Source organism: Oryx dammah, unplaced genomic scaffold (assembly GCF_014754425.2).
Source record: "Oryx dammah isolate SB20612 unplaced genomic scaffold, SCBI_Odam_1.1 HiC_scaffold_7, whole genome shotgun sequence".
NCBI lineage: Eukaryota > Metazoa > Chordata > Mammalia > Artiodactyla > Bovidae > Oryx > Oryx dammah.
The window spans coordinates 22,855,010-22,882,187 of record NW_024070191.1 but is presented as its reverse complement, the minus strand read 5'-3'; the positions used below and the strand labels follow the sequence as shown (position 1 = coordinate 22,882,187).

At 43.8% G+C, this 27,178-nt stretch overlaps 1 protein-coding gene across 1 annotated transcript in view; it reads left to right on the top strand.

Moving 5' to 3' along the window:
- Nucleotides 1-829: 829 nt before the first annotated feature.
- The window catches only part of TRMT9B (tRNA methyltransferase 9B (putative)), a 67,648-nt gene continuing 41,299 nt past the window's right edge, over nt 830-27,178 (top strand). Inside the window, exon 1 of the mRNA XM_040243182.1 lies at nt 830-1,167. The gene's annotated coding sequence lies outside the window, so the exon portion shown is untranslated. The remainder of the gene's footprint in view (nt 1,168-27,178) is intronic.

Below are 27,178 nucleotides of genomic sequence, written 5' to 3'. Positions count from 1 at the left end.
GTTGCCAGGATCAAATGAGAAAAGACGCGCTGAAACGTCACGCTGCTGTCACCCAGGTACGGCGTTGCTGCGCTCCAGGTGTGCTCGCCTCGGCCTGGCCTCCCCACGGAGGACGGGCTGCGCCGGGAGACACCGACGAGAAGAGGCAGGAAGGTCACCCCGATCGCCGGGCCAGGCGGCGCGGCAGAGCCTCACTTCCCGGGCGCGTTCGGGCGGGGCGTTCCCAGGGGACCGGGCCGAGAGGCGGCACTCCCCCGGCTCCGCTCTGCGCCCGCCGCCGCTCTCCCGGCCCCGAGGCGCCGCTGACCCCGGTCCCCAGGCCGCCGGAGCTCGTGAGCCGCCGGGAGAGGTGAGGGCGGGTCGGGGAGGCGGGGACCGAGGTGGGGGCGGGGAGCCGCGGCGATTGTCCGGAGGCCCGCGAGCCCCGGGAAGCCCGCACCCGGGCCGCGGCGGGGGGAGGCGTTGGCGGAGCGACGGCCCCCGGGCTCTGCCCCAGGCCTCCGGGGGCCGCGCCGCAACTTCTCTTTGGAAGCCCCGGGGGCGCGCGGGCGCGCGATCCCACTCGGCCACGCGCGTCCCCGGAGCCCAGCTCCCGCGCGCCCTCTATTTTTTTCCCCCCCATCGCGTTCATTCTCACTCTCCAAAGTAGGTCACCCGGTGGAAGTTACGCCCGGCGCAGCCCCTGGCTTTGATGCAAAGGCAGCTTTTCCGCCTCAGCTCCGGGGAGGGACGTGGGGAGGGGGGATTGCGGGAATGCATTGCAACTATTCCGTTTCTTAGAGCTTCCCGCCCCCATACCTCGCGGCCAGGGCCAGCGACCGTGGCGTTGACCGTGGTCCGCAGAGGGGGGAGGCGAGGAGCCTCCCTTCCACCCTAGTTGGGCCGGTCCCGAGCCTTCCCTCTCCGCCTCGGGTCCGGAGGAGGGGGCGCGACAGGTCGCCTCCCGCTCTCTCGGGTGCCCGTGTCCCGGGTCTGACCGCCTGGGGTGAGTGCCTGCTCTTCCGCTGTCATTCCAGTAGCCAAGGGTGACCTGCTTACCTTGAAAACTTAGACGTGATCCGAACAGCGGAGCCTGGCGTGCAGGAAGGGACTGCGGGGATGGGCTTCGGATGTGACAGCGGATAAATCAGAACCCGGAGCTGCAGGAAACCTGTTTCGTGCCTAAAGGTGAAAATGAATTTGTGTTTTCCTGGAGTACACGTGTATCTTTCCCTTTGGAAGCTATCACTTGGGAATTGGTTTTTAAGTAGCTGGAGGCAATAAACAAACATAACTTGAAGCCAGAAAGTTTGTCAGGTAATATTTTTTAGTTGATCTGGAAAAACTTATTGAAATAGTCCAAGCTGATGTCAAAAATACAGTTTAAGAAAGAATATCAAAACGAGATTGGCAGAATTTGTGTAGTATTTGCTCTGTGTCCTTACATATTATCTGAGTTCTTAGTGATAAACGTTCTAAACGTGCAATGCATAGAAAGAGGGTACGGTTGTGAACAACTACTGCAAAGGTAAAGCTTTATACTGGTATGTCTGCATGCATTTAAATGTACACAGAATATTTCCTGTGGGCGAAAAGCTAGAACGCAGCTATGTCATTTGAGTTTAAGGTTACTGGCAATAATACAGGTTAACAGTTGGCTTTTAACTCCTTGTTTCAGGAGCTGAAGTACTATTATTCATGTGACTCATTAGCACAGCAAATCCTTGACATTTCTGACTGATGAACAGTTAATCTGTCTTGAAGTTTAGGAAGGAACAATTGTAGGTTTTTCTGTCCTGATGCCCGGCTGGAAACACAGTATGAAGAAGTCTCCAGGGATGGTGAGGGCTGCTCTAGAGTAGCTCAGAGGGAAAGATCATTTGAAGAGAAGGAAAGCGACTCCCTGGTGGCCCCAATTGCCCATAACTTCTTTTAAAGTGGACCTTGACAGGTTGGAAAGGATCTATCTCCTCACCAAGGAAACTGCTCCAGAGAACTGCTTTCTTAATGCATTCGGTCAGATTTGAGAGGCGGGCTCTCTATAGACTCTTCTCTTAGTTCAGAAGAAACCCTTTTTCTAGGAAGATTCAATTAATGAAATGATGTTCTTTGGAAATACTTTGTCCTTTTGTGTGTCTGTCTTCATATAGCAAAAGCATCAAGGTTTTAATAAGACTTTAGTTACCGGAGGGATGGGAAATGAAAAATGCTATGTCCTCATGGTTAACTCTGCCTTAAAGCAGAGGGGCAGTGGCGGGGGCTGGTGCTTTCCCAATACATCTTAACCCTCTGTGTACATATATCTTCTAAAGCCAAATCCTAATGGGGATTAAGAAGCCTGTAAAGAAGGTATTAATACTTTCAGTATTTCTGATAGGTGGATACGGGGATATTTATATGCATTCCACTTGTAAAGAATTCATATGCGCCTTTAGAGAACGTGTGTCCGAAATCTGAGACACATTATGATGGACAATTATCAGCACTACCTTGAGGAAGGCAGAGGGCCAGACAAGCTTGGCAATAAACAGCACCTCCGTGCTGAGGAAGAAATGCAACTAAATCCTGTGTTTCCTGCATGTAGATGTTCCGATTCGTATTTTAAATGGGAACCGAATCAGCTCTCACTGTGATTTATAGCCTTTCTATGAAGTATCGTTGCGATTAAGCTGTCAGCACTTGCCTGTGCAGTCTTATGCTTTTAAGCATAGATAAATTAGGATGTGTTCTAAGGAGAGTGGCAGCAAGGGATGAAGACTGTGTGGTGATTTACTTAAGGACAGACAGAAGGAACTAAATATGGAGGGTGATTCTGGTGCAGCTTGGTTGGTGGTCAGGGTGGAAGTGTGGGGCTGCTAACTGACCCACCGAACATCCCTTCGCCTGTGTGATTCTCTTCTCTTGATGTCATCAGACAGCCTGAACCTCTAGCTAAGAGGTGTCCAAGAGGAGTTGCACCATTCACTTTGGGTACTCACTTTCCAAACAGGGAAACACTTGGAGTTTGAGCTCTATCACCTGGACTGAATTGCCACATTTCCTCATCTGTGAAATGGGAATAATATTTCATAACTAAGGTAGTGCGTGCATGCATGCTAAGTCGCTTCAGTGGTGTTTGCCTCTTTGCGACCCTATGGACTGTAGCCCGTCAAGCTCCTCCGTCTGTGGGATTCTCCAGGCAAGAATACTGGAGTGGGTTGCCATGCCCTCTCCTGGGGATCTTCCCAACCTAGGGATCAAACCCGCATCTCTTATGTCTCCTGCAATAGCAGGTGGGTTCTTTACCACTAGCGCCACCTGGGAAGCCCAACTAAGGTGGTAGTCGGGAGCAAATGGAATAACTGGTGTAAAATGCACATTGTGAGCTGTCTTACAAGAGCGAGAAATATTATGGCTTAAATCTCATCTCCTAGGGCTGCAGAGGGGTTGCTGTGTAATTGATGGTAGAACTGAGTATTTGGGTGACTAATTCTCCCGTCCTGGTAAATTTATATTTTTGTACAATACATTACAGGGTACAATAGACTCTTAGCAATCAGTGTTTGGGGGGGAATTAGAGGCTTATACTGTCAAGCCTGTATCTCCTTCCCCATGGACAGACCACTGGCTTATCTAGCTGAACGAAGTTATGTGTGGTGGTTCTGAGAGGTAATGATGAGATAGCAGGGGGAGGAAGGAGACGAAATTCTAAAATCAAATTTAAATCTTTTATAAACTAGCTTCTGTTAATGCCATTAAAGTGTGGTTCTCATAAAATGATAAGAGTCCATAGTTTTCCCCTGGGCAGGTACATATTTAGAAATGGAGTAGTTGGGGCTGAAGCAGCAATATGACTCATGCAGGGTTTTATTCGTTAAGCATCCCTAAGTCACCTGAGACATCAAGCCAAAGCCTTCAGGATGCAAGAAAAGCAGACGTAACCCCTCCTGGAAGCATGGCTGCTGGTACTACACAGGTAAACCTATCATTACACCTGTGCTGAGTGCTATGCAGAAAACATGTCAAGGGAGGAGATGGAGAATTTGTCCTGTGGAGGCAGGGAGGTCAGGAATGTGTGCTTTAGGAAGTGATATTGGGGTTGGGAAGGATTAAAGCCTAGTGAACCTGCAGAGATTCTGTGTGCCTGCTGTGTGCAGGTTTCCTGATGAAGAGAGAGCGAGCGGCAGAGAAAACAGATAGCTTTGCCTAGGGGGGCAGTGGTGTGTGAGTGGGGCTTGAACGGCAGGCTGGGCTGGGAGACACGCTTGCTTTTCTTTTACATTAAGAATTACATCTCCATAGAATCTTAATTGTTTTGTGTAAACAGCTTAGGATTTGTTTTTCTTACAGATTACTCTGCTGAATTATTAAAAAAAACATACTGACAATCTTTTTTTTTTGTTTTTTAAAGCTGCTCAGAGCCTAAGCCAATATTTACCATAATTGACTAGTCTGTCAACTCTTTGCATTATTAACTGTCTGACTTTAAAGCCATCTGGATTCATTTCCTTTTTAAAAATCTAATAGATTTTTGTTTAGAATACATATTTTGTATATTTCCAGCTGCATGCATGCATGCTCAGTCATGTCCAACTCTGCAATTCCATGGGCTATAATCTCCAGGTACTAGATTTCTTTTTATCTATCTTATCTATTAAGAGAAAAAACACTATGTATAGACGGATTTGCCAGGTGGCGCTAGTGGTAAAGAAGCTGCCTGCCAGTGTAGGAGATTTGAGACATGGGTTCTATCCCTGGGTCTGGAAGATCCCCTGGAAGAGGGCACGGTAACCCACTCCAATATTCTTGCCTGGAGAATATATGGACAGAGGAGCCCAGAGGGCTTCAGTCCATGGCGTCACAAAGAGTTGGACACGACTGAAGCGACTTAGCACGGACACGTGTATAGGATAGCTGGAAATAAACAAAATATATGCATTTATCCAGTTTGAATCTCTCTATTCAAGAGGTGATGGATTCACTTGATTTTCTCCTGTGGAAAGTGCCCCTGCATCTGCATCTGAGACCCCCTGAGCCCAGCTCTGCAACACTAACAGGTCCGACAGGGTAGTGCCACCCAGGCCAGGTCACGTGAGGAAGCTGGCAGAACTGTTGTTACCCGTGCCTGGTTTTATTCTTTTTTCCCTCTTCTATTCTCTCTTCCCTTCTTTTTCCTTCCTTTCTCCCCTCTTGTTATTTTTCCTTTCATGTTTTTCTTTTTTTCTTTTTCTCCAAATGTCTCATGACTGTTTCTAAGCCTTTATGCTGTGGCCTCATCCTTGGGCCCTAAGAGTGGTGCCCTGATTTGGGGAGTTCTTGGTGGCAGGGCCTGTGACTTCTCCCTGGTCCTTAAGGAGTCACTGTGGAGGTCACAACCATTTTCCCATTCGTGGTTCTCTCCAGGCTTTACCTGCTGTCCTGGGCACTGAAGGCGGTCATCTTTCCTTTCTCTTGTTTTAATGTCATGGTGCAAATCAGAGAAATTATCCCAGCTACTTTAAGCAGAAAGGGGTTTCATATGGAAAGTAGGTGCTCACAGGAAGGCTGGAAGGAAAGGCTGCTGCTTAGAGAGGAGAGGCTGCAGGCTGGGCTGGAGGGGTGAGCCCCAGATAGCTCCACGGAACTGGCGTCCTAGAGTTGTTGCCGTCATCGCCCAAGTCCGGAGGCTGGGAATAGGAGCCACTGCCTGAGCTGCTGACATCAGAGCTCACTCTCTGAGCTGTGTTCAGTGATCAGAGAAGCTGCTGCAAAGCGCCACTCCACGCAGGAAGCTAGTAACAGAACCTGGTTACCAAGGACAGAAGCAAGCCAGTGAACATCTTCCTTAGACACCCTCTACCTCGCTTCTCATCCAGGTCCTCTCACTTGGCGGAACCTAAGCTGTTCCCAGAACCCTGGCTGCAAGGGACTCTGGGAAATGTAGCTGATGGTTTTCCAGCCTAGAGACAGAGGAAGGCCCACCTGGAGGAGACCAGAATGGATGCTGTGCGACACTCCATTTCCAGTGCTTATTGGAAACAGATTTCATCAGAGACTTAGCTAGAATATTTCTTTCAAAGCCGAGAGATGATATATTGTAAGAATCAAAAAAGGATCCAGTTGCTAACCAATTTGCATTTCAAGCAGATGGATGCTACAGTCATTACAGACGAAATTGCTAGAAAAAGCATCAAGCAAATAAATCACTAAAATTCCTAAGCACCTACCCCTTCCTGTGGTGGTTCTATTTGAATATGAAATAATCTTCTTTTGTTTCAGTTTTGTATTGAGGTAAAATACCAAGAAAATAATTTTTAAAAGCTCCTCCCCACCCAAGTTCCAGAAAGCCTATCTACTTAGTGAATAGCAATACAAAGGAGGAACTAGGGTCTGATCAGGGATATAATAGCTTCTGGAAGGCTGGTTCTTTCATTAAATGAATTATCTGTGTGGTTGTGTTTCTATTAAATCTTTCTTTGCTCTGGAACTTTAATTTTTTTTTTTAGAGGATTAAATAGAGATATGTCCTGTTAATTGGAGATTAAAATAAGAGTATGCTTGAATTCACTCTAATTACTTATTTCATAATCTGAGGCTTGTCAGATTTTTTTTTTGAGTTATTAAAGTAAATATGATTGAAAGTGAAAGTCGCTCAGTCATGTCCAACTCTTTGCAACCATATGAACTCTATACAGGCCATGGAATTCTCCAGGCAAGAATATTGGAGTGGGTAGCCTTTGCCTTCTTCAGGGAATCTTCCCAACCCAGGGATCAAACCCAGGTCTCCCACATTGCTGGAAGATTCTTTACCAGCTGAGCCACAAGGGAAGCCCAAGAATACTAGAGTGGGTAGCCTATCCCTTCTCCAACAGATCTTCCCAACCCAGGAATTGAACTGGGGCCTGCTGCATTGCAGGCAGATTCTTTATCAACTGAGCTATCAGGGAAGCCCTGATTTGAAGATCAAATATGATTCAGTCTTTACAATTCCTAAGTAACACATTATCATTTATTTGTACTCAGAAATTATGTTAGCGCATCTAGGAATTAAGTATTGATTATTGAATGAAATCATTTTATATTTGCTTCTGATATTTGAACCTAAAAATTAGAGAAGAGCAGCTGAGGGAGATGGAGTTACTTAGTGAATTTGTTAGTCTAATACATATATAATTTCTAATTGATTTTCGTGTCTCAAAAGGTGAGAGTTCATTCAGAGATCTGCTCTGGAAGGTAATGAAAGAATTTAAATGCAGAATTATAAATGCTGCCTGGGATAAACCACACTATCATATTATAGGTCCAGTGGTGACAGCAAGAGTTCAGCCACTCGGCCCCATGTCACCATAAACAAACACATCAAAATAAAAACAGTACTCTTTCTCTGTAAATGCAGCTTCAGGACAAATGCATTCTCTTCCACAGTGAGCCCCCAGCTAAGCCCATTTACAGTATATTCTCAGGAAGGAACTGGTTGAATCTAACCTTAATCGGATTCATTGTGAGGAATAGTAAGTGGTATTTACCTTTGTATGTTACAGTAACACACAAATGACCTAATTTCAGCTTTTCCCCACCCTCCTTTTTTTCTCTCTCATTCCTATTTGAGTAAATATTCAAGAGAAAAACCTGGCTTTTTCCTCCCTCTTGGCTAATAAGCATGATGAGTTCTTGTCTTCAGCTATATGGAGCTTAAAGATTAAGTTGTAGGATACAACTCTGTTTTGTTTTGTTTTGTTTTAAGATTGAAAATCAGAATGGTCTTTTGATTTGCCAAGTATATTATAGAGCAGAAGAACATCCAAATCTTAAATTACTGGTTAGATCACTGATGTGCCAAATTGAATCAGGAATGTGGGAAGAGAGACCATGGGGTTGTGATATATTTTTTTAAGGCAAAATTTATATGACACACCCACAGCTAACATCATACTAAACAATGAAAACGGAAAGCTGTCCCTCTGAGATCAGGAACAAGGATGCCCACTCTCACCACACTTATTCAACATGGTACTGGAGAGAATTAGGCAAGAAAAATAAATAAAAAGCATCCAAATTGAAAAAGAAGAACTTTCACTATTTGAAGATGACATGATTTTATATATAGAAAATCCTAATGACCCCACCACAAACTATTAGACATAATAAACTATTAGAAGTAAAGCCTCAGGGTGCAAAGTCAATATATAAAATTGTATTTTGCATTTCTATACACTAGTAACAAATTAATATTAATATTATGTGCTGCCAAAGTGCGCACTAACAACACACTAGCAGAAAAAGAAATTAAGAAAACAATCCCATTTATAAAAGTCACAACAAAAAGAATAATATAATCTAGGAATAAATTTAATCAAGGAAGTGAAAGACTTGCACCCTGAAAACTATAAGACATTACTGAAAGAAATCAAAAGAGGACAAAAGAAACTGAAAGATATTACATGCTCATGGATTGGAAGAATTAACATTGTTAAAGTCTACATATTATCTAAAACAATCTACAGGTTAAGTGCAATACCTATCAAAATTTCAACATTTTTCATAGAAATAGAACCAAAACCCCTAAAATGTATTTAGAGCCACAAAAGATCCCAAAGAAGCAATCCTGAGAAAAAATAATAAAGCTGGATTTGATTTTAAATTATACTATAAAATTATACTGCCTGATTTTAAATTATACCATAAAAACATAGTAGTAAAAACAGCATGGTACTGGCAGAAAAACAGACACACAGATCAATGGAACAGAATTGAGAGCCCAGAAATAAACCTATACACATGTGGACAATTAATTTATGGCAAAAGAGCAAAGAACATACAAGGAGAAAGGATAGTCTCTTCAATAAATGTTCTTGGAAAAACTGGACAGCCACATGCAGAAGAATGAAATTATATTAGTCTTAAACCATACACAAATAGAAACTCAAATTGGATTAAAGCTTGATGTAAGACCCAAAACCACATAACTACTAGAAGAAAATACGGCAATCTCTTTGCAGTTGGTCTTAGTAATGTCTTTCTGGACATGTCTCCTCAAGCATGGGGAACAAAATCAACCATGAAACAAATGGGACTACACCAAACTAAGAAGCCTCTTCACAGCAGAAGGAACCATCACCAAAATGAAAAAACAGCCTAACAAGTGGGAGAAGATATTTGCAAATCATGTATCCAATAAGGGGTTAATATCTAAAAAAAAAATACCAAGAACTTCTACAACTCAACAATAAAAAGCCAGACAACCCAATTAAAACACAGGCAGAGGAGCTGAATAGACATTTTCCCAGAGAAGACATGCAGATGGTCAACAGGCATATGAAAATATGTCCAATATCACAAATTATCCGGGAAATGCAAATCAAAGCCACAATGAGGTATCACCTGATGGCCATCAGAATGGCTATCATCAAAAACACAAGAAACAGCCAGTGTTGGAAAGGCTGTGGAGAAAAGGAAGCCCACATATACTGCTGGTGGGAATGCAAACCAGTGCAATCACGTATGGAAAACAATATGAAGATTCTTCAAAAAATTAAGAACAGAATTACCATATGATCCAGCAGTTCTGCTCCTGGATATTTATTTAAAGAAACAAAAACACTAATTCTAAAAGATATATACACCATCACGTTCACTGTACTACTTTACAACAGCCAACATACGGAAACAAAGCCCCACTGATGGACGGGTGGACAAAGAAGATGTAGTCTGTGTACACAATGGAATATCACTTAGCCATAAAAAGATACAACCTTCCATTTACTACAACATTGACCTTGAACATATGGTAGGTGGAATAACTCAGTGGAGAAAGACAAATACCATGTATTTTCACTCTTACGTGGAATATAGAACAAAACAAAATAAATGAACAAACCAAAATTTGAAAACTACAAACAAACATACAGAGAACAGAGAAGTGGTTATGGAGTGGAAGGAGGACAAAATGGGTCAAACGATCAACTGTACAGTGATAAGAAACTAAACTTTTAGTGGTGAGCACTCTGCAGTGTATACAGAAGTCAAAATATAATGCTGCACACGTGAAATGCATATAATGTTACAAACAAGTATTACCTTAACTTAAAAAAAAAAAGAGGGTTTTTGTGTTTAAAGAAGTAAAGAGTTTGTAAGAATGGGGGGCTGCTTTTGGTACTTCAGTCACTGTTTGGCAAGTAATCAGTAATTTTTTTAAAATGTGAAGGGTGGCATCAAGGAAAGGGGAACCTCATTCTGATCAAGGATTTCAGTCCTATGACCACACGAAATTGAATTCAATTCCAAGAATCGGCTTGGAAGCAGACTTTACCCCAGAACCTCTAGCTGACAGCTCACCCTGGCTGATTATCTTGGTCTCAGTCTTAACTATAGTCGGAGAGGAAAACTCAGCCATGTTGTGCCAACATCTAACCAACAGAGTTATGAGCAAATAGATAAGTGTTGTTTTAAATTAAAAAATAAAAATACTGAAGACTGTAGTATTCTCCAGGACATCGTGTTTATAATTAGAGTGATTCTAGAAGATGCAGGCACATTCTAAATGTTAGGATGTTTCCAAATGAAGATGGCAGTACAATGATTTACGCAATCATGAAACAGAACCAGGGTGATCATGTGACTTACTGTTCAACCTGGGACACTTTTAAGAGCAAAAAGCAGGGGTACTGCAGGCAGACCTTGTTATATTGTGCTTCGTTTTATTGCACTTTGCAGATTTTGTCTCACCTACAAATTGAAGGTTGGAGGCAGCCCTGCATCAAGCCAGTCTTCTAGTGCCAATTCTCCAACAGCATGTGTTCACTTTGTGCCTTTGTGTCACTTTTTGGTAATTCTCACAATATTTCACACTGTTTCATTGTTGTTATATTTGCTATGTTGATCTGTGATCAGTGAGCTTTGATGTTAACTACTGCACAAAGATTAAGACTCACTGAACGCTGAGATGACAGCTGGCATTTTTAGCAATAAAGTATTTTTTAATTACGGTACATACATTTTTTATACATAATGCTGTTGCACACTTATAGGCTACAGTATATTACAAACATAACTTTTATTGTAATGGGAACCAAAATTTCATGTTCTTCACTTTATTGCAATATTTGCTTTATTGCAGTGGTCTGGAACCAAACCCACAATATTTTCAAGATCTGCCTGTATTAATGACTGCCCTGGGGAAAAGAAGCATGGGTGGGGACTGCCCCAGCAAGCCTGGACTTAAGATCTCACCCAAGATTAAGGTGTTGTGTAGCATTATTGCATTAATTGCAATAGTGACTTTCATAAAACTTACCATTTTAACCATTTTTAAGTCTGTAATTCACTGGCATTAAGTACGTTCATACTGCTGTGCAATCATCATCATTCATCTCCAGAATGTTTATCATCTTACAAAGCTGAAACTACACCTATTAAACAGCAACTCCCCATTTACCTCTCCTCCCAGCTCCTGGCAACCACAATTTCTACTTCTTTTTTCTATGAGTTTGACTACGCTGCTGCTGCTGCTGCTGCTGCTGCTGCTGCTGCTGCTAAGTCGCTTCAGTAGTGTCCGACTCTGTGCGACTCCATAGACAGCAGCCCACCAGGCTCCCCCGTCCCTGGGATTCTCCAGGCAAGAACACTGGAGTGGGTTGCCATTTCCTTCTCCAATGCACGAAAGTGAAAAGCGAAAGTAAAGTCACTCAGTCGTGTCCGACTCTTAGCGACCCTATGGACTGCAGCCCACCAGGCTCCTCCATCCATGCAAGAATACTGGAGTGGGGTGCCATTGACTACTCTAGGTACCTTATATTAGTGGGATCACACAGTATTTGTCCTTTTGTGACTGCCTTAATCACTTAGCAAAATATACATTGATGCTGAAGCATATATCAGCGTTGTACTTCTTTTTAAGGCTGAATAGTATTTTTCTGTGGGTTTCCCTGTGGCTCGGTGGTAAAGAATCTGCCTGCCGATGCAGGAGACGCGTGTTCAATTCCTGGGTTGGAAGATCCCCTGGAGGAGGAAATGGCAACCCACTCCAGTATTCTTGCCTGGAGAATCCCACAGACAGGAGTCTGGCGGGCCATGGGGTGGCAAGGACACGGTCCAATAGAGTTGGACATGGCTGAGCGACTAAACAACACAAGTATTCTTCTGTATGTATATACACATTATGTTAATTCATTCATCTCTAAGTGGATACTTGAGTCGCTTCCACCTTTGGCAGTTGTGAATAATGCTGCTGTGGACATGGGTGTGGAAATCTCTCCACAAGTCCTTGCTTCCAATTCTTTGGGATATATATCCACCATATTGATTTTTAAATGAAGTTAAAAATGGAAGGGGAAAAGAACATTATTTCCTGTCAGGATCTTTTTCATTGCACTTCTCCAGCATCATACTTTGTTGGGCGGAAGTCCAGCGCTGACTCTGCAGAATTCATCAGAGAAAGGAATCTGGGCTCATTTAAACTAGCTGCCTGCTGATAAAAGCCCCCAGGGCCTCGAATTCCATCCTCACATAAGGAAGCTAGCTCTTCTGTCACAACTGTCATAACGCACTGACCACAGATGTTTTTAAGAGAAAAGGCGTGGCATCTAGAATGTCATCATTGGAGTCAGGGAATAACCTCCAGCAGCGCAAAGAACTAGGGTATCAACAGTGTGAGATCAAACAGAACTAGTCCATGTGACCAAAAACATGACACAGGGGACATGAACTTCCTGGAAACAGGCAACAAACCAACAACCACCTGTTGGCTTGGATGGGGAGACGAAAGGAGACAGGAAGCAGAATGTGGTCCTTCTACATAAAGAGAAAAATATTCTTCCTTTGGCCGTGAAAGTAGGTAATAATGTCAAGTTAGGGGGCTTGGGATGGACATGTACACACTGCTTTATTTAAAATGTATAACCAACAAGGTCCCACTGTATAGCACACAGAACTCGGCTCAATGTTATGTGGCAGCCTGGATGGGAGGGGCGTTTGGGGGTCAAGGGACACATGTAAATGTATGGCTGCATTCCTTCACTGTTCACCTGAAACCATCACAACATTATTAATCAGCTATGTGCTGTGCTTAGTCGCTTAGTCGTGTCCAACTCTTTGCAACCCCATGGACTGTAGCCCACCAGGCTCCTCTATCCATGGGGATTCTCCAGCCAAGAATACTAGCTGAGTGGGTAACCTATCCCTACTCCAGGGGGTCTTCCCAACCCAGGAATCGAACTGGGGTCTCCTGCATTGCAGGCGGATTCTTTACCAGCTGAGCTCCCAGGGAAGCGCTGATTCATTGCCTATACCCCAATACAAAATCAGAAAGTTAAAAAAAAATGATGCATCTGATCTCAACTTATTAGTCCCTTTACGGAAATTGTTGTTATTCAGTCGCTCAGTCATGCCCTGACTCTTTTGCAACCCCATGGACTGTAGCCCGCCAGGCTCCTTTGTCTTGGGGTTTTCCATATAAGAATCCTGGAGTAGGTTGCCATTTCCTCCTCCAGGGGATCTTCCCGACCCAGGGATCAAACCCACGTCTCCTGCATTGGCAGGGAGATTCTTTACCACCTGAGCCACCAGGGAAGACCTTTATGGAAACAGAAGCATTAAAATATGACCCTTCATTTGAAATTTTTTAATTTGGTTTCCATTGGGGGTTTATAGATCTGGACAGTAATACTGACATGTCTGGAACAAACAAGGAATTTCCACATTTGCTGGGTGGGAATTGCTCCCTCTCTTGAAGTCTCATTGGCAGATACCAGCCTTCTGTGGAGTCAACCAAGAAATCTCATTCATCTGTAATAGCAGACTTGAAGAAACTTAATAAACTTTCAGTGATCAGTAGTAACTGAGCTTCAGAAAATACATCTGCAGAAGTTACCTGCCAAGCAGAGATGATAGCTTGAGAGCCCAACAGGTGTTAAGGAGCATTGAGAAAAGAAGACCCAAAGTGGAATATCTCATGGGCACCAAAAATGAACAGCATCCACAAGTCTGCTGGCATTAGACTGCACTTGTATTGCTGAGTACCAAAAAATGATCAGGCAAATCCACACAAAAACCTGTACACGCATGTTTATAACACAAACATCCCAAATTCACAAATAATCAAGATGTCCTCCAATAGGTGAATGGATAAAGTGTCTGTTCATACAGTGGTATACTAGTCTCTGGTTGTTGTTGTTGTTATTTTTTAATCTAGCTGCAGCATGCACAACTTCCCTGACCAGGAATCAAACCCACGCTCCTTCCATTGGTGATGTGGAGTCTTAACCACTGGGCCACCAGGGAAGTCCTGGAATATTATTCTGTGATGAAAATATCTATGGAGCTACAGAAAGACATGGAGAAGGAACTTTAAGTGCATAATTGCTAAGTCAATAAACCAGGCTGAAAAGGCTAAATTCTATATAATCCCAATTTTTTGACATCTGGGAATAACTACAAAGACAGTAAAAAGATCAGCGGTTGCCAGGGGTTTTGGTGGGGGAAAAGAGGTGAATTAAGTGGACACAGAGGGTTTTGTGGCAGTGAAACTATTCTGCATGGTGTATGGGTAATTGTGGACACATGACATGTTGCATGTGGCAAAACCCATAGTACACAATTATACAAACTGTGAAGTCTACTACCTACTATGGACACTTATTAATAATAATGCATCACGATTTGCTCATCAGTTGTAACCAAAGTTCCACACCAATGCAAGATGTTAATTTTTAAATTACCTAAATATTTAAAAAAATATATTAATAGGTATTCATGTGCTAGAGAAGAAAATGGTAATGGCATGTCAGGGAACATGGCTCAATGCAGGGAAATTAATAAATGAGAGCATTTCTGTCATTCCAGTCCCAGCTGAAACATTTTACAAGCAGCACTTACCCTAGGCACTGACGTTTCACCCAAGCTCTTAGGAGATGAGGAAGATGTACTCAGTGAGACTTCTGAGCAAACTACTTCTTGCCATCCAGTTGAATATGGGTTAAAGACTAGGACCAGAGCCCAGAGAGTCCACTGACAGGCCTGAAACCAGAGAAAAGGTCGCTTTTGAAGCAGTCAAGGCCATTCATCATCAAGGCCCTCCAACCTTCTATCATTAATTTTTCCCTCCTGCAGACACTGTCGGGATTCTCCAGGCTGGCTTTCCTCTGCAGGAAGCTCTTGAGACTTTGCATCTAGTTGGCAGAAATGCAAACCTACCTTTTCTTGTTTTGCGAGCCAAGAATGTTATATTTCCCACACGACCATGAAAAATTGGGCCAGACGATCCGCCATTCCCTTAAAAAAGCTACACAGACACACGTGCACATCCATATGTATGCAGAAGATGTATAAACCTCCAAGTGGAATGTTCAGCCAGATATTTTTAAAGTCATTTATGTTAGATAATCTGTCTATTTTACTTGTTAAACCTTAGGCCTTTTGAGATGCAGTGGAAGTATGTGCATACAGGAGAGGTTTATTCTCATTAAGATGATTATATTTTGGATATGTTGATGATTTTATATATAACATACCACTTTAGGATGATAGCGAATGTTCAGAAAGCAGAAGTTACTAGGAATCCCACTACAAGTGCTGTTAAAAACAGAAAACTGTATTGTAGGCAAGGTACACCCTGTGGACTCAACTGGCACGTTACAAACTTTTAACCACATAGTTTGATGCTCTGAATGATACCCAGGGTTTTGCGTATTATGATTTGTCCATTTTAAAAAAAGGAAATTGAAGGATAATGGAATAATTTTTAAACTGAAGGAAAACTATGTATTTTGACACAGAAATTTTTATTACAGGTAATAGTAATCATTAAAGCATTGATTCTGGTTATTGAATACTTTGTGTATCAATTAATTTAGTTAAAGCTGTGACTACTTTAGTTAGAGCTTGGATTTGTTCATTTAAACTAGACCAGAGTGTGGCAGGGTAGACCCCTGCACTTGCAGAATTAGTATAGGAGGATTTTAGTTATTCAGAAACATATAGTTTTCTTTTACTTATGCATTGGCTCTCAAGTATTTATAACGGCGTGCACTCTCACTGTGACCCAGAGCTTAAATAAACCTCACTCCATAGCTGACATTTTCCTCGCCTGACCATGCCAACATCATGGTCTTCCCTCGCCATCCTTACATCCTGCAGCCATTTCCTTTCAAGCCTTCTTTAGCATCCTGAACCCTTCGCTTGAGCAGCACTGAATTGAGGCTTCATGCTGGACAGATGACCAGTGGCTTCAGAAAGAATATATTCTAGTCCACATACTAACAGTGAGTTCCCCAGGTCCCAGCAAAATGACCATCCTGTGGAACTCAACCATAGTTTCTCTCCAGGATGGTGTTTCTCTGAAACTGAGCGATGGAAACAGGTGGCAGGAAGACCTGAGAGACCTTGGTGATGGAGTGTGTCAGATAGCAGCCAGGCTGCGATGGGTTGAGAGGAGACTGGAGGACAAGCAGACAGATGGGATTCATGGACCCGTCTTGAAAAGGAAGGAGGAAGTCGAGGGTAAAGCTTGAGAGCAGAGGCAGGGCCTGGCGGGGCTTGCCTTGTGTGTGGCTTTGTGTTTCTGTTTAAGCAGAGGGGGCTCCATGTGTCTGCTGGGCAAGGAGAGGAGGCCACGGGCAAGAGCCAAAGGCAGGGACAGAAAGAGTGGTGAATGCGGATGATGTCCCCGTAAAGACAGGATCCATGGAGGAGAGAGGCCAGCCTTGGCGAGGAGTCTGAGGATTCTGAAACAAAAGGGATGCATGAGACTGGAGCACAAACAGGGCAATGAAAGAGGTTTGCATTTTCTTAGTGAAGTCGGAGCAGAGTTCGCCTGAAAAGGCACTGTTTTGTCAATATCCCTGAATGCCCAGGGAATTAAGATCCTGATGTAAACAATCAAAGTGAAAGCTTTGGTTTCACATCCATTTGCCCCCATCTGACCCTAGTTTTTCACACATGAGCTGTGCAACATCTCATTTTCTAACAGTTTAGGAGGCCATCAAACAAAGATCTGGTGAGCAAAGTACACTACTGCTTGGCTTTTCTAAGGAAAAGGCTACTTTTAAAAACTCAAGTCATTATTGTCCTTTTTGGGTTGTTATTTAAAAACTATTTATCAAAAACATTGTATTCCATCTTTATTTTTCAATATTTCACATGTCCACGTCATTGGAATTGTACATCTTAGGGGGCTTCCCAGGTGGCTCAGTGGTAAAGAATCCACCTGCAAAGCAGGGGCCGCAGGAGACGCGGGTTTGATCCCTGGGCCGGGAAGATGCCCTGGAGGAGGAAAGGACCACCCATTCCAGTATTCGTGCCTGCAGAATCCCACGGACAGAGGAGCCTGGCAGGCTACAGTCCATGGGGTCACAAAGAGTCAGACACCACTGAGTACGACTGAGTGAGTTCCAGTTCATGACAGACACATCATTGCCTTTCCTGGTAAAATAAGCGTGCATGTCACAAAATAGACAGTGTCTCAGCATGGGCTGGCATGACCAAGTACCACAGACAGGGTGAGAACTCCCTTCTTGCTGGCTTGCAGACAGCCACCTTCTCCCTGTGTCATTACATGACCTTCCTTCTGTGTGCACGTGGAGAGAGACCTCTCTGGTGTCTCTTACCCTGCTGGATCAGGACCATACTCTTATGACGTAATTTCATCTTAATTACCCTCTGATAGGCCCTCTCCAAATACAGCCACATGGAGAGTCAGAGCTTTAACATGTGAATCCTGCAGGAGATGTGGACATTCAGTCCATGAAGATGGCCCCCTGGACTCCATTAAGTGCTTATCACCATCACCAAGATAAATTGCCATCTTGCCATCAGTGCTTTATGTTAAATCTTGTGTCTTAATTTTTAATTTAGAATCAAACTGTATTTGTTTTTTTTTTTAAGTCAATTATGATGAAACTGTGAAGGATACAAACAGTATTTATAGTTTTCAATTAGAAATAATAAACAGAGTTTCTTATAGGCTTACTGCTGAAGAAACCGACATTGTCATAAAATGGAATATGAAAACTGAAAAAATTAAACTTTCCAAAACAGTCTGGTTTATTCTGGGTACAGACTTAATAACTCTTGCTGCTAGGAGAAGTACAATTTACTGCCATAGGAAAGCTGAAAATGTCAAACATATTGTTATAAAATACAATGCAAGCTGCCTGCAAATTAGACCTCTTATTTTTTTTTTTTTCCAACTGGCATATTTCCTCCTTCTGTGCAGCTTTTATTTCTGTGGCCCTTACTTTGAATTGAATGCCTCAGTGTGTGATGTAAACATTCAAACGTGATGTAAACATTCAAACCCCGTCACGCACTGGCTGGTTTTAGAGGTGAGGGCTGCTGCAGACAACAGAGGGCATTGCAAGGTCTGAGCTATTAAGAAGGAGCTCAGCAGAAATGAGACAGAACTAGCATTGACATGAACACACAGCCAGGAGCTGAGGTCAGCAAGCTCTGGGTAAAAAAAAAAAACAACGAAGCTTGACAATCAGAGGACCAGCGCCTAAGGACTGAGCAGGAGGCCAGTAAGCCTTTCTTAGCCTCCAGATCATAACCCAGAACCAACACAGTACAGATGTCATCAAACTGGTTCATCTAAAACTCACGTCTCTAATGACCCAAATGTTTTTTTCTTACTATTTTAGGTAGATTTCCAACAGGTTTAGTTGTTTGATCTCTCTTAAACTCCAAGCCAATGAAGAGCAGCAGATTAGAAAGGAGAAGAGAGAGAGTGAAAAGTGACTGCCCACAGCAGTGCAGGGCAGAGAAACAGTCACGACGCCACTCAGCGTAAATGCAGACGCTCTGTTAGCATCGCTGGATGCTGGAGAGCACTGCTGCTCTATTATGAAAGGGAAAGGGAAAGTCGATCAGGCGTGTCCTACAGTCCATGGAATTCCCCAGGCCAGAATACTGGAGTGGGTAGCCTTTCTCTTCTCCAGGGGAATCTTCCCAACCCAGCGATCGAACCCAGATCTCCCGCATTGCAGGCGGATTCTTTACAAGCTGAGCCACAAGGGAAGCCCAAGAATACTGGAGTGGGTAGCCTATCCCTTCTCCAGAGGATTTTCCCGACCCAGGAATCCAACCGAGGTCTCCTGCACTGCAGGCGGATTCTTTACAAATGCATTATGTAGGTTCTTTAGAAAGACATAACGGAATTCCCTAGTGGTCGAGTGGTTAGGACTCCACATTTTCACTGCTGAGGGCATGGGTTCAATCTCTGGTCAGGGAACTAAATTGTGGGGAAGCTGTGGGGAATGGCCAAAAAGAAAAAAAGACATAAAAAGTATGTGGCATATTTGAAATATTCCCCCAGAAGTGATTAAATAAACAATACCTTGGTAACAAAAAGGGTCAACCTCAGCTACTTCTAATGTTCAACTATGTGACCCAGTTTTTTTTTTTTTAATTAAAATTGGTCTAAATTTTGAGTTCAGTTCAGTTCAGTCTCTCAGTTGTGTCCTACTCTTTGAGACCTCATGGACTGTAGCACGCCAGGCTTCTCTGTCCATCACCAACTCCCAGAGCTTAAACTGATGTCCATCAAGTCGGTGATGCTATCCAACTATCTCATCCTCTGTCATCCCCTTCTCCTGCCTTCAATCTTTCCCAGCATTAGGGTCTTTTCCAATGAGTCAGTTCTTCTCATCAGGTGGCCAAAGTATAGGAGTTTCAGTTTCAGCATCAGTCCTTCCAATGAATATTCAGGACTGATTTCCTTTAGGATGGACTGGTTGGATCTCCTTGCAGTCCAAGGGACTCTCAAGAGTCTTCTCCAACACCACAGTTCAAAAGCATCAGTTCTTCAGCGTTCAGCTTTCTTTATAGTCCAACCCTCACATCCATATGTGACTACTGGAAAAACCGTACCTTTGACTAGATGGACCTTTGTTGGCAAAGTAATGTCTCTGGTTTTCAATATGCTGTCTAGGTTGGTCACAGCTTTTCTTTCAAGGAGCAAGCATTGTTTATTTTCATGGCTCAGCCACCATCTGCAGTGATTTTGGAGCCCAAGAAAATAAAGTCTCTCACTGTTCCCATTGTTTCCCCATCTATTTGCCATGAAGTGATGGGACCAGATACCATGGTCTTAGTTTCTTGAATGTTGAGCTTTAAGCCAGTTTTTTCACTCTCCTCTTTCACTTTCATCAAGAGACTCTCTAGTTCCTCTTTACTTTTGGCCATAACTGTGGTGTCATCTGCATGTTTGAGGTTATTGATATTTCTCCCGGCAATCTTGATTCTAGCTTGTGCTTCCTCCAGCCCAGCATTTTACATGATGTACTCTGCACATAAGTTAAAAAAGCAGGGTGACAATATATAGCCTTGATGTACACCTTTCCCAATTTGGAACCAGTCTGTTGTTCAATGTCCAGTTCTAACTGTTGCTTCTTGACCTGCATACAGATTTCTCAGGAGGCAGGTAAGGTGGTCTGGTATTCTCATCTCTTTGAGAATTTTCGACAGTTTGTTGTAATCCACACAGTCAAAGGCTTTGATGTAGTCAATAAAGCAGAAGTAGATGTTTTTCTAGAACTCTCTTGCTTTTTTGATGACCCTTGGCAATTTGATCTCTGGTTCCTCTGCCTTTCTAAATCCAGCTTGAACATCTGGAAGTTCTCAGTTCAAAAACTGTTGAAGCCTTGCTTGGAGAATTTTGAGCATTACTTGGCTAGTGTGTGAGGTGAGTGCAATTGTGCAGTAGTTTGAACATTCTTTGGCATTGCCTTTCTTTGGGATTGGAATGAAAACTGACCTTTTCCAGTCCTGTGGCCACTGCTGAGTTTTCCAAATTTGCTGACATATTGAGTGCAGCACTTTCACAGCATCATGTTTTAGGATTTGAAATAGCTCAGCTGGAATTCCATCACCTCCACTAGCATTGCTCGTAGTGATGCTTCCTAAGGCCCACTCAACTTCGGACTCCAGGATGTCTGGCTCTAGGTGAGTGATCACACCATTGTGGTTATCTGGGTCATTAAGAACTTTTTTCTGTACTTCTTCTGTATATTCTTACCACCTTTTCTTAATATCTTCTGCTTCTGTTTTGAGTTCGGTACCTGTCTATTTAGCACAGGACTTCGCAGACCAGTACAGGAGCTGGTTGGCACATGCTCATACCACCACCCTCCCAGGGGAGGAGCAAGACAGACGCAGGAGATCAGAGAGGAACAGGTCCCGTTGGAGGTGGGAGGAGCCTGTGTGCCCTGGAGTTGGCCCAAGGGGAGGTGCGTGGCAGGGGAGGGGCAGCTGACCACCTCATTTCTCCAGCTCAGAGGAGCAAAAAATAGAGGTTACAGTATTACTTACCTTTTTCAGTGTCCCTTTCAAGTTTTACATTAAGAGATAATAATTCAAAGGTATTTTAGGATCAGGTAGCATAATACCACTGGCTAATACTTCTGAGGTATGGGAAGTATAAGTGACAAGATTCTAGGTAGCATGAAAATTAATTTTTTCACAGTACACAGAAGAATTGGGTTGATAAGCAGAAATGTTCTGTGGATTTCATGTGCAAATTCTGTTTAACTCTAGGGCACAACGTAAATCACTTCTTATATTTGTTTTCTCTCTGAAATAATTATCTAAAGGTATGCTCAGGGACCCCAAATCTTGTCAGTTAAATTAAATACTAATGTGTTAGGCAAAAGCCAACAAGACTTTTGTTGGCAAAAGCCAAGAAGGGTGGCGCAAAACGCCATCCGAGACTTCAGGAAAACATGTTCCACGATGGCACAGAGAGCGGCAGAGCGAAAACTTAGGAATTTAGGGCTTCTTAGCTCCTGCTCCATCTTAGCACTTCCACACACAGACAGACCCTGCGCAGACCTCAGGAAGTCAGAGGGACAATGACAAACATTTGCTACCCCTGCGGTTCTTCCTGTGGAGTTGACATTAACATAACTTTCTCTGTTGTCATGTGACCAATTTAGGCTCTCTCCATTTAGATTATTTCGAACACTTTGCCCCTATGGAGCTAAACCATCCTAATTACAGCAGCTCTTTAACACTCATAATTTCTAGGGAAGGCAAATTCTCCTGAATTTTCCATGTTTCTTGTTAAGAATGAAAGCTGTCCCTCCCACAGTAGAATTACAATCACTAATCAACTTAGAAAGCCAGACCAAGGCTGAACACATTTTTAGAATACTGTCTTTCTAAAATAGAAAGTAGTGAATGTCCATATGAACGCAATAACTGCTGCTGCTCAGTCACTTCAGTCGTGTCCAACTCTGTGCGACCCCAGAGACGGCAGCCCACCAGGCTCCCCCGTCCCTGGGATTCTCCAGGCAAGAGCACTGGAGTGGGCTGCCATTTCCTTCGCCAATGCATGCAAGTGAAAAGTGAAAGTGAAGTCGCTCAGTCGTGTCTGACTCTTCGCGACCCCACGGACTGCAGCCTACCAGGCTCCTTCATCCATGGGATTTTCCAGGCAAGAGTACTGGAGTGGGGTGCCATCGCCTTCTCCATCCAGTACCTGGGAGGACACTATTAGTAGCTGATGGATTTCTTTTAAAGCACTGTTGCAAGTTTGACCACCGTCACTGCAATCGTCAGGCTGAATGACCTTGTGATACAGTTTCTAAAAAGAGACACCACCATAGATGAATTTCCATTTCAAAGGAGATGCTACCCAGATCATAAAAGACACTCATGCTAAGGGACTATACAGGTCTGCAGAATTATGTGCCTTTCCTGGGATGTGGCCTGTTTTATAAAGACGAGGTCAGAAGGGGAAAAAAGTGGGCAGAGATTCCTGATTTTTATTCCTGGAAAGCCATGGGCTTCTTCTTTGGAATTGCCGGAAAAGAAGAATTTTCCTTCTTAAACAAACACTGATCCTTTAGCAATTTCTGATGTATTTGTCATAAAGAGCTACTACAGCGCTCTTAATTACTGGAATCTCTTCATGTTCTCTACTCTGAGATCTGGGTGTTTATGGCATGCAGAGTGAGAGGAATCCTGTCAGGGACTCAGTCACCAGGAACCCTGGTAGACGTTCTGATGTGAGACCTAGAGTCCCTGTTGCCGGGATGTTCCGTCGCCCCCTCTGGGAGGGATCAACCCTCAGGGTGAGGAGCCGAGGCAGCCCAGAGGGTTCAGCTCTGAGTCGCTCACAGGAGGCACCAGCAAGACACCCCCACCTCTCCGCAGGTATTTTCCAATCCAACAATGTCAGCTTAATTACGAGAAGAGCCGAGTTGTGATGAACAGACGACATGCCGTAGATGCAACCGACCTGCCGTCCTTCAAAAGCTGTCGCAGAGGCATCTCCTCCTCAGACACCTACGAGAGCCGGAGTCCCTCCCTGTCACGGTGACACCCAGGCTTCCTGGGCTGGGACACAGCTGGCCTGCTTCTGTGTTCACACGCCTTGTGAATCCACTGTCCTCTTTTGTGTTACTTATATATATAAATACATACACATATACACACATGTATACATACGTGTGTATAGATATAAGATGTATATGTATGTGTGTCTGTGTGTATGTGTGGCGGTGGGGAGAGAGAGAGAATTATTTGAGATCCCGGCTTCCTCACTGATAGTGAGCCTCCCTGATGATCAATCACTACAACACTGCTCGGTTTTCTTCCAGGAATGAAAACTATGTTTTCTTACTCATATACACTTTATACACACACACATTGTATTTCACCTCTGTGAACAAAAATGTAGAAACAATTTTCTCTGGGTCTCTGTGACTTCATCTTAGATATAAAACAACAACAACAAGCAGATTTACTCTGTGCACTTTTGTAGACCTGTGCTGTCGTTAACGGAGAAGGCAATGGTACCCCACTCCAGTCCTCTTGCCTGCAAAATCCCATGGACGGGGGAGCCTGGTGGACTGCTGTCTATGGGGTGGCTCAGAGTCGGACACGACTGAAGCGACTTAGCAGCAGCAGCAGCAGCAGCAGCAGCTGTCCTTAAACAGACCAGTCTGTTCTTTCCCTTGAACTTTTGACTCTGTGATGTCTTTTGCATAGGCCTGTTTTTCCTCTGTTCTCACTGTTTCTAAAGTAGCGTTAGACCGACCTTTATGTTGCACTGTTCTCCATCACACAGAACAGTAAAGAGAGAATGGTTAGAGCCGTTGCACACTACTTTGCATTGTGCCATTATTCCAGTTCCTTCCCAATCCGTTGCATGGACTGTTTTCCAGTTCCATTCATGGATCACTATCGCAGTTCGTTCTGTGGACTGTTTTCCAGTTCCATTCATGGACCATTATCCCGGTTCATTCTGTGGACCATTTTCCGGTTCATTCTCATGGCTCCGTGGATGCAGGGCTCCCTCCCGTGAGCCCGTGCCCCATTGCTCAGAGTCGCGCTGGTGCATTCTGAGCTGTCTGATCCGTTTAAATGTCAGAGAAAGAGAAGAGCTGGCTGCTCTGACCTGGTCTCTGTTGAGGTTCTGCGATGTATTCCGAGTGTCAGATGTTTCATGCAGCTTTCAATATTAACACTGCTCTGCAGATTAGGGCCTTAAAGATATCCAGGCAAGTTTAAAAAGTATGAGCTACAGAAAATTAGAATTTCATCCGGACCTGGAAATAGGAATTGGCACCAAAGCTTTTTATTCAACTGTCAGTCACTTCACACTTTGCTAGGCTCTGTCTATGGAAAGGATACGCCTGAGGACAGTGATGAGAAGAAATTCGAATCTGGGATAGACTCTCAAGGCTTGAAAGTTCTCTTGTGCTCTTGGGATGGTAAAGCACTCTTCTATCTGAAGAATCAGAGTCTTAAATGAAGGAAGGCACTTTACAAATGATCTCTACTTTTTTATATCAAAGATGAAGTCACAGATACCCAGAGAGGCTAAGTGACTTGCCAAAGTCACACAGCAGTGATAGCGTGAGCCTATGTGGACACCAAAACAGTTATTTTTTCATCACATCAAAATTCCCCGAGTTCTCCTTTTGAAGTCTTTTATTTGTGAAGTGTAACGTACTGGTGTTTCAGTTTTCAAACTGTGTATTTTATCGACTGAATGGATGTAAAGGAAGAGCACCCCTGTGAGTCTCCTCTGCTCTCACACCGCTTCACTGTGGGTCCCCAGACGTGGAGCTTTCCCACACATCGGGCACCTCTGCTACACCAGATGGGTGTCCCACAATTTAACTCAATCCTGACACCACCCACCTGAGACAGACGTGGATACACAAGATAGGGGCTCAGTGCCACAAGACTGCCACCCTGCCTCCCACCACACACACTTCAGATGTCACTGGAGGTCCAGGTTGTCATCTGTGCTCTGACCGACTGGTTATAAATCGGTGGTTCCCATGACCCCCTACTCAGATTAATTTGTTGGAGTGGCTCACAGAACTCAGGAAAACATTTTACTCACTGGGTTACCAGTTTGTCTCTCAAAAGGTATAACTCAGGAAGAGCCAGATGGACAACATGCACAGGAAGAGATATGGACCTTTCAAGGCCCCAAGCTTCTGCCCCTTGGAGCTTAGACCATGACACCCTCCTGACACATGGACGGGTTTCTGTCCACCAACACGGAAGCTCTCCAAATCCTATCCTTTGGGGTTCTTACGGAGGAGTGATTGATTAAATCCTTGGCCCTTGGTGTCTGAACTCTCTGGAGGTCTGAGGCCTAGGCCTCTAGGTCCAACTCTCTAATCACATGGTCCCCCAGGCAACCAGCCTCATCCTTAGGGACTTTCCAAAGGTCACCTCATTAACGGAAACTCTGGTGTGGTTGAAAGGGGCTTGTTATTTATTAATAACAAAAGACACCCATTTCACCTTTATGCTCTGGAACTGTTTCAGGAACTGAGAAAAAAACACATAACAAAAGATGCCTCTAAGGCTTTCATATAGGAAATTATAAGGGTTTAGAAGCTCTGGGCCAGGAACAGTGGTGAATACATATTTCTTAGTATAAGTCACAATATCACATTGACTGGCTACATATGGATAACATGCCCTAAAAGCACAAGAAAAATATGGAGAAACCCCCACTGAGTAAAATCATTAAACAAGAGAATGGCAGAGGCGGGAGGAGGACATAAAATGGATACTGCTACAATTTCAGAAAGAGGTTTGCAAATTCCAGCTACTTATTTTCCCCCTGGAGATATCTGCATGTATCTTTATATATTACAAGCACATTTTCATGACTAGAATTATTCTGGTTTTTTATATTCAAATTAAATATTTCCTATTCATTTATCCAACGAAGATGATATGAGTGCCTGTTCTGTGCCAAACTGTGGTTCACCCTGCACTCACAGGGTGTATAGCTCAGTGAACCAAAAACAACTGATTTCATGGTATTTACAAACTAGTTAAAGCAGATAGGCAATAAGCAACTGTAGCAGGTTGTTGAAATGGAACATACTCTCTTGTTTTCATTTCTTGCACAGAAATGCAGGAATACAGTACTATTGGTCAATATGCTGTCAGGAAAACAGAAACCTCACCAGTTACGTAAACAGAGAGAATTTAATGTAAGGAGATATTAAATGTAAGGTTAAACAGATATTAAAGGATCAAAAGTCATAGGGTCAGGACGGGAAAAGCAACTGAATTGCCACCCTGCATTGGGGAAATCAAGAAAAGCGAGTAGGCTTTTCAGAACCTGGAGGCTTAGAGGAGGGGCAACAACCAGACCCCGGGGCCTAGAGAGGGTCTATGGAGGTAGGACCCAGACTCTGGAAAGCTGGCATTGGCCAGTTAGAGCTGTTTACTCAAGAGCCCAGACAGGGGGCCCTGAGGGTCTGGGAGCAGATCTCTGGGCCTAGGTGCTGCCTGGCATGGAGGGGTCTCTCAGGGGTAAGCAAAGGGCTGCGGTTTGGAGAGCGGAAAAGAGCTGGGGACTGACTGCTCCCAGAAACAAATGGTCTGCCAGGGCACAGGGCTGTTGCTGGGTGACACTCGCAGGAACAGGAAGCAACCTGAAAGGGGCTGGTCCCCCTCCTTCCTCTCACCTCCAGGACTCGCTTTGGTGCAGTGTGTCCTGGGTGCAAAGCCACTTGGCAAGGAAGAAGTATTGTCTGCAGGGCCCTCACGCCCACAACACAGCTTGTGGAGAAGGGGGTGCAGGGCCCACAAGGTCACAACAGGCATGGTCCCAAAGACATGAGGGGGCAGTTAGCCTCACGGGCTGAAGCTACTTGCTATAATACCCAAGGAGGTCATGCAGGAGGACGGGCAGAAGTCCATTAAAACTTCCCATTTTAACCATTTTTAAGTGTACAGACAGTGGCCTAAGTGCCTTCACATTCTT